Source organism: Heterodontus francisci, unplaced genomic scaffold (genome assembly GCF_036365525.1).
Source record: "Heterodontus francisci isolate sHetFra1 unplaced genomic scaffold, sHetFra1.hap1 HAP1_SCAFFOLD_59, whole genome shotgun sequence".
Taxonomy (NCBI): Eukaryota; Metazoa; Chordata; class Chondrichthyes; order Heterodontiformes; family Heterodontidae; genus Heterodontus; species Heterodontus francisci.
Window position 1 is genome coordinate 5,825,584 of NW_027140758.1, and position 7,688 is coordinate 5,833,271.

General features: G+C 43.7%; 1 non-coding gene across 1 annotated transcript; it reads right to left on the reverse strand.

The window, feature by feature from the left end:
• Positions 1 to 1,695: 1,695 nt before the first annotated feature.
• trnas-gcu (transfer RNA serine (anticodon GCU)) lies at positions 1,696 to 1,777 on the reverse strand. The gene has a single exon. It is a non-coding gene; the product is annotated as a tRNA-Ser (tRNA).
• Between the last annotated feature and the right edge of the window lie 5,911 nt (positions 1,778 to 7,688).

The window sequence follows — 7,688 nt, forward strand, 5'->3', positions numbered from 1 at the left end:
TCAAGGATCCCCAGCAAAATTGAAGTCAATGGGAATCAGGGGGAAAACTCTCCACTTGCTGGAGTCATACCTCGCACAAAGCAAGATGGTTGTGGTTAGTGGAGGCCAATCATCTCAGCCCAGGACATTGCCTCAGGAGTTTCTCAGGCTAGTGTCGCAGACCCAAACTTCCGAGCTGTTTCATTGACGACTTTCTCTTCAACATAAGTCAGAAGTGGGAATGTTAGATGATGATTCACAACTCTTCAGATACTGAAGCAGTCTGTGCCTGCAAGCAGCAAGACCTGAACAACATTCAGGCTTGAGCTGATAAGTGACAAGCAACCTTCTGGCCACACAAGTGCCAAGCAGTGAACATCTCCAATGAGAGAGAAAACAAATCTACCTTTTGATATTCAGAAGCATTATCATCATTAAATCCCCCACCATCAACATCTTGACCAGAAACGTAACTAGACCAGTCACATCTATGCTGTGGCTATAAGCGCAGGTCAGAGATTACGAATTCTGCAGCAAGTATCTCACCTCCTGACACCCCAAATCCTGTCCACCATCTACAAGGCACAAGTCAGGAGTGTGATGGAATACATCCCACTCAACAACACTCAAGAAGCTCAACACCATCCAGGACAAAGCAGCGCACTTGATCGGCACCTAACCCGCCACCTTAAACATTCAATCCCTCCACAACCAGTACACAGTGGCTGCAGTGTGTACCATCTCCATATGCACTGCAGCAACTCGCCAAGTATCCTTCAACAGCACCTTCCAAACTCGTGACCACTACCACCTCGAAGGACAAGGGCAGCAGAGGCATGGGAACTCACTACCTGCAGGTTCCCCTCCAAGTCACTCACCATCCTGACTTGGAACGATATCGCCATTTCTTCACTGTTGTTGGGTCACAATCCTGGAACTCCCTCCCCAATAGCACTGTGGGTGTTCCTGCACCATATGGACTGCATCAGTTCAAGAAGGCAGCTCTCCACCACCTTCTCAACGGCAATAGGAATGGGTAATAAATGCTAGCCTTATCAGCGATACTCACACCCAAGAATGAATAAAAACCAAATCACTCTCCACAGATTCCCCACAATCTGGGCTTGGACATTTACTTCAGGAGCACAGAGCTTTATATCACTGCAACATGAGTTCCAATCTTCAGATTCTGTTCACTTTTCACATTATTTTCTACCAGTCTACGAGCTTTTATTAATTCAGCATTCGGGTCTCTGCTCCTCAACCGTTTCTAACATCTCACCTCTTACAAAAAAACACTCTGATCTATCGTAGGTACTAAATGACCCCTCATTTTAAACTCCATCTGCCAAAGCATTGCTCACTCACTTAATCTATCAAGAAGATTTGAAAATAAATTTCTTTCCAAAGGATAATTTTCTGCATCTGCTCCCTCGCCATTTGCTTTTCCCATTTGTCTTTCACTTGGTGCAAATCGAGAGAAAGTAAAGATGGAAGGAAGGAGGGGAGGAAAAATCCTGCTCCGTTTCGTGATCCCTATTTGATCTTCATTCCAGTGCAGTTTGGGTGAAGAATTCCAATTGTCTGTCTCAATTTTAATAAAGTATAACCAATTCTGGAATCACTGTCTGTACATGGACAAGAACAGGTTTCGAGGCTGACTTTACACGTCAACTCCCCCAACAGAAACAATACACTAAAAAGTTCATAAACTAGCAACAAGGATGGGATTTGAACCCACGTGTGCACAGCACAATGGATTAGCAGCCCATCACCTTAACCTCTCGGCCACCTTGTCAGTTGCGTAGACATAACTGTCACCTTCAGCACAGTTTCTGGCTGTGCAGCTAGTTGTGCAATGATGGAAAAAGAACTTCTGGAAGAAAATGAAGTTGGGAATGGAGTGGTGTGAAACATTTCCATACCATGTCCAACACGTTTCTAGTCAATGTGAAAACCCACCACGGAAAGACTAGAACATACAATCATTTCATCACATCATGATTAACATCACTCAGACACCTGAACTATTAGTTCACTGACGAAGTCATGATGACCGAATTTCTCATGAAATTACAACTGAACTAACTGACTGGAAGAATTGCTTTAACTCCACGTGATCAGCGAGGCACAGCCTCAGGCCGACTTGTCGGGTGGTGTAAACAGATATCACTGCTTCTGATCTTCACCAGAACAGAGAGTGAGATGTAACATTGATCATCAAACAGACTGTGAGAGAATACAACAGAATAAAACACATGGAGAGACACTGTGGAATAACAAATAGATTTGATTGGAATGTTGAAATTTTGATTGGAATGGATAAAACACCAGAAACAACAGATTAAAGTGGGATTCTCATCATTATATTGATCTGGGACAGAAAAGAGAAACTGATGGAAAGAAGAGAAGAAGGAAGAAAAGAAAGGATGGAACTGTTCAATCTTTTCAGTTTTTTCACTCGCCCATGAAAGCTGATAAAAAAAAGTTGCAAATAACAGAGAATTTCACCAAAAAGGGAGATTAAATGTTGCTGAAACCTTGGATCGAAGGATGCCCCAACAGATCACCTGTTTAACTGTCTCCTCACTGGGGGATTTCAATCAGTGAGCAATATTATTCTCTACTTTTTTTGTTAATTGGTCCCAGAACTGTCACTTGGAATTAATATCTGTGTTCCGACTCCTGAATAATAAAATTGTGAGTTTGTCGATATTTTCTGGACACAGTTCCTGCTGAAAGAACTAAGAACTGTTTTCTAATTTACTCAATACTCTGTACACACTCATCAAGCCTGCTAAGCGAGCATCCTTGGTGCTGCTCTCTCTTCTCCCAAACTTCATCTCATGTGACTGTTACATCATCACTCTGACAGTGGGAGGGGTTGATCCCACTATCTTCAGCATTAACCCTTTACATCCTTATACCACACTGTCTGTCCAAAAAAAATGGGTGGAGGGAACTTCCTTCATTTATCAAAAAACCAACAGCAGCACAGTGGTGCAATGGTTAGCACCGCAGCCTCACAGCTCCAGCGACCAGGATTCAGTTCTGGGTACTGCCTGTGTGGAGTTTGCAAGTTCTCCCTGTGTCTGTGTGGGTTTCCGCAGGGTGCTCTGGTTTCCTCCCACCTCCAAAAGACTTGCAGGTTGGTAGGTAAATTGGCCATTGTACATTGTCCCGAGTGCAGGTACGTAGTAGGAGAATGGTGGGGATGTGGTAGAGAATATGGGATTAATGCAGGTTTAGTTTCAGTGGGTGGTTGCTGGTTGGCACAGACTCAGTGGGCCGAAGGGCCTGTTTCAGTGCTGTGTCTCTGAATAAGAAAAGTAAAATAAAAGCTTCCAGTCGCAAATCAACTCAAACCCATTAGAGAGATAGAGGGAGACTGTCAGAGAACTTCCTGCATCCAGTCCTGACCCTGTCACACTCAGCAGCTTCTCACCCAGACCCCACTCTCATCAAAACTGAACATTGTTACCGAGACCATTCAAATCCTGTTTATAAAAGGTAGAAACATTCAAACTTCATCACAGCTAGATTGAAGAGAACAAAGTTTAATATCTTCTCGTCATCACTCGGTAACCACATGAGACAGTCCTTAAATCAGTAGCATAAATTATCAGCTGTAAGAATGTTTGTCATTGGGTTGAATCATTTATGTGTGATGAATGTTCCAGCATCATAAACCAGGGGAACGTGTTGACTGAGCTGTGTCTTCATCTCTTCTGGACAGTTCACCCTTCATTTTGCTCTGATTCACTTTCCCAAAGCGGATCTACAGATTCTCAAATCCAGAGACTGGGTTTTCTTATTTTGTTCCTTTTGATTTTTCTTGCTCCTGAATGATAATATATTCCAACCTCGGATCAAACTTGCCCTGTCTCACAGTCTCGGTTTAAAGCGACAAATAACGGCACCAACATTCTGAAACAAACAACACGGTCACATTCTGATTCAGTGAGATTAATGCTGAGGCTGTTTCCGTGTCGAATGCGATTGTAAACAAATTTATCTCAAGGAAATTGTGAGTGATCAAGTATTTGCACTGAATTTCTGTGCAAGAAGGGACAGTTTCAAACAGCCATTCCCTAATCACTTCCTTCACAAAGAAAAAGACTGTGCTGTCTTAACGAGTGACTCAACTTCACAAACAAATTTGAACTCGAAGTTCAGGAGAAGACAAAGATGTGAATGATTGACAGTGTAATCTTTAGATCATAATTTTCCGTTTCTTCGTTGAAGTGAGGCTCAACCCGAAGCCACTAGAGATCGCGGAAAGCTACAAACTTGGATCCGGAAATCAGAAAAGTAGTGAAACAGTTGGTGAGTACATTGTGACACTGAAGAATTTATCACTACATTGCAACATTGGCACATTCTTAGACCGTACATTATGAGACAGATTTGTGCTTATATTGGTGGATGAGGAAAGTTACTAAACACACAAAATCCCAATTTGAGCTAGTGTGTAAGATTGCTCTTTCCACGGAGATAGCATCAAAGAATGCTCGTGAATTTCGTCCGATGCCAGTGACAGTAACAAACTTCAGAGGAACTTAAACACACTGGTAAAATGGGCTTTCACACAACAGATAAAATTTTACACAGAGAATTGTGAAGTGATACAGTTTGGGAGGAAGAATGAGACAATGTGCACCAATCTTTTTTGATCAAGGTTTGAAAAGGTTGCTAAGGGCAAACAGGACACTTGGCTTTATTAATAGAGGCATAGAGTAAAAGCAAATAAGTTATGCTAAACCTTTATAAAACACTGGGGCTGAATGGCCTACTCCTGTACCTCCACAGAAAGCTTCCACTCCAGGCTCAGACACCCTCTTCAGGATCACTCTCCATACATCCCGCCACTCCACGCACGGATATCTCCCTCAGGATCAGATCACAGCTCCACAGTCCTGCCACATCCAGTCGTGAATGGTGGTGGATAATTAAATAACTAACAAGATGAGGAGGCTCCAAAAACATTCACATCCTCAATGATGGTGGTGCTGAGCACGTCAGTGCAAAAGGCAAAACTGAAGCATTTGCAACCATCTTCAGTCAGAAGTATGAAGTGGATTTGATCTGTGCTAATTTCAGCTCCTCATGCTCGCTGGTGCCTTGGTTCTCGGGTGCTAATTTCAGAGTAAATCATGCAGCTTGACAATTGGAGCCAAAGAAAAAGACACAGGAGAGGTTGAAAGTGCCAATACTTGGTATTGAACCAAGAACTGTTTAACTGTTAGTACAGCACGAACTCAACAAAGCTATTTCAACAACACACTAAAGCCACCATTCTGTCACTGCTTTGGAAGACAATATATACATTAAAGTGTTTGTAAAAAGTTACAGAACACAACATGTGAGTCATATTCCCCATTGTTTTCTCAGTACTGATGGACTGTGAAGTGGGAGACAGCCAGAAGTCCCACTGTGCCACACTCACCCTGAGCTGTGAGTGAAATGAGATAAAGTTCAACCTTTAGCAGAGAGATTCTGGAGAGAGGTAAGAGTCCTGAATCAAGGAAAGACTTTCTGACACAATAAAAGCAAAATACTGCAGATGCTGGAAATCTGAAATAAAAACAAAAAGTGCTGGAAATACTCAATAGCTCTGGCAGTATCTGTGGTGAGAGAAACGGAGTTAACATTTCTGGTCTGTGACCTTTCATCAGAACTGACACAGGTTAGAAAAGAATTAGGTTTTAAACAAGTGAAGGGGAGGGGCATGTGGGAGAGAACAAAGGGGAAGGTGTTTGAAAGGGCAGAGGGCAGGAGAGATTAAATAACAAAGCTGTCCTGGGACAAAGTGTGTTAATGCTTGTGGTTGCCTGACACCAGTCATGCTCTGATGTTATTGAACACAATGTTCAATCCACAAGGCTGTAGAGTGCGGAATCAAAAGGTCGGGTACTGCACCTCGAGCTTGGGTCGATTTTCACTGGAACACTGGAGCAGGCCAAAGACAGAAATGTTGACATGAGAGCAGGGGGGAGTGTTGAAATGGCAAGCAACCAGAAGCTCAGGATCATGCTTTCGGCCTGAGCAGAGGTGTTCCACCTAATCTGCTTTTGGTCTCCCCAGTTTAGAGGAGCCCGCATTGTGAGTAGTGAATACAGTATACATAATTGAAAGAAGTACAAGTAAATCGCTGCTTCACCTAAAAGGAGTGTTTGGGGCTTTAGATAATGAGCAGAGAGGAGGGAAAAGGGCAGGTATTATATCTCCTGCGATTGCATGGGAAGGTGCCTTGGGAAGGGGAAGAGGTGTTGGGGTAATGGAGGAGCGGTCCAGGGTGTTGTGGAAGGAACAATCCCTTCGGAATGCTGACAAGGGAGGGGAAGTTGCGTTTGGTGGTGGCATCACGCTGGAGGTGGCGGAAATGGTGGAGGATGATCCTTTGGATGTGTTTATGTTTCGAGATACAGCACTGAAACAGGCCCTTCGGCCCACCGAGTCTGTGCCGACGTTCAACCACCCATTTATACTAATTCTATACTCCTACCACATCCCCACCTGTCCCTATATTTCCCTACGACCTACCTATACTAGGGGCAATTTATAATGGCCAATTTACCTACCAACCTGCAAGTCTTTTGGCTTGTGGGAGGAAACTGGAACACCCGGAGGAAACCCGAAAAGACACAGGGAGAACTTGCAAACTTCACACAGACAGTACCCAGAATTGAACCCGGGTTGCTGGAACTGTGAGGCTGCAATGCTAACCACTGCGCCACTGTGCTGCTGTGGAGGCAGGTGGGGTGGAAAGTGAGGACAAGGGGATCCCTGTTGCAGTCCTGGGAGGGAGGGGAAGGGGGAGGGCAGAGGTTGAAGGTCCATTCAACTCCACTGGGAGTGGGGGAGTTGAAATCTGGTGATGTTGTTGAATTTAATTTCAAACACCCCTTGAACTCTCTGCCGATGAAGTCTGAAAAAGGTAAGAACAACCACACAACATGGGTCTCAAATCCAAGACCCTGAGATTAAAAGTCTCATGCTCTACCAACTGAGTTAACAAGGCCTGATACAGTACTTCTACTCTGTCTATTATTGGACGGATGCAGCTGTTGGCTCCACTCCGAGGGCGGGAGTTTGTTCCACCAACCATGAAGCAGCTTCCTATCAATTCCCAAAATTATCAGTAAATCCACTTACAGAAGCCCCAAAGCGTGATATATTCCTCTCACTCATCGATAATAAAACTTATAAATCTTTTTACCTTGCAAATGCTGCCATCTATTTTGTCAGTATTTATTTCTCTCTCCTTTTTATTTAGTTCATGCATTCCTTTGGAATTTTTTCCAATTATATCTGAGGGAAGAAATGAAGAGATCTGGCAACTCAAAACTGGTCATCCATGAGGCACTGTGGGCCATCAGCAGCAGCAGAATTGTATTTAAACACAATATGTTACCTCATAGCCTGACATATCCCTCACTCTACCATTACCATCAAGCCAAGGGAGCAATAGTGGTTCAATGAAGTGTGCAGGAGGGCATGTCAGGAGCAGCACCAAGCAGACCTAAAAATGAGTGAAGCTACAACACAGGATTACTTTCATGTCAAACAGTGGAAGCAGCATGCAATAGACAGAGCTGAGTGATCTCACAACCAACAGATCAGATCAAAGCTCTGCAGTCCTGCCACATCCAGTCCTGAATGGTGGTGGATAATTAAACAATCAACAGGAGGTTCCACAAATATCCCCA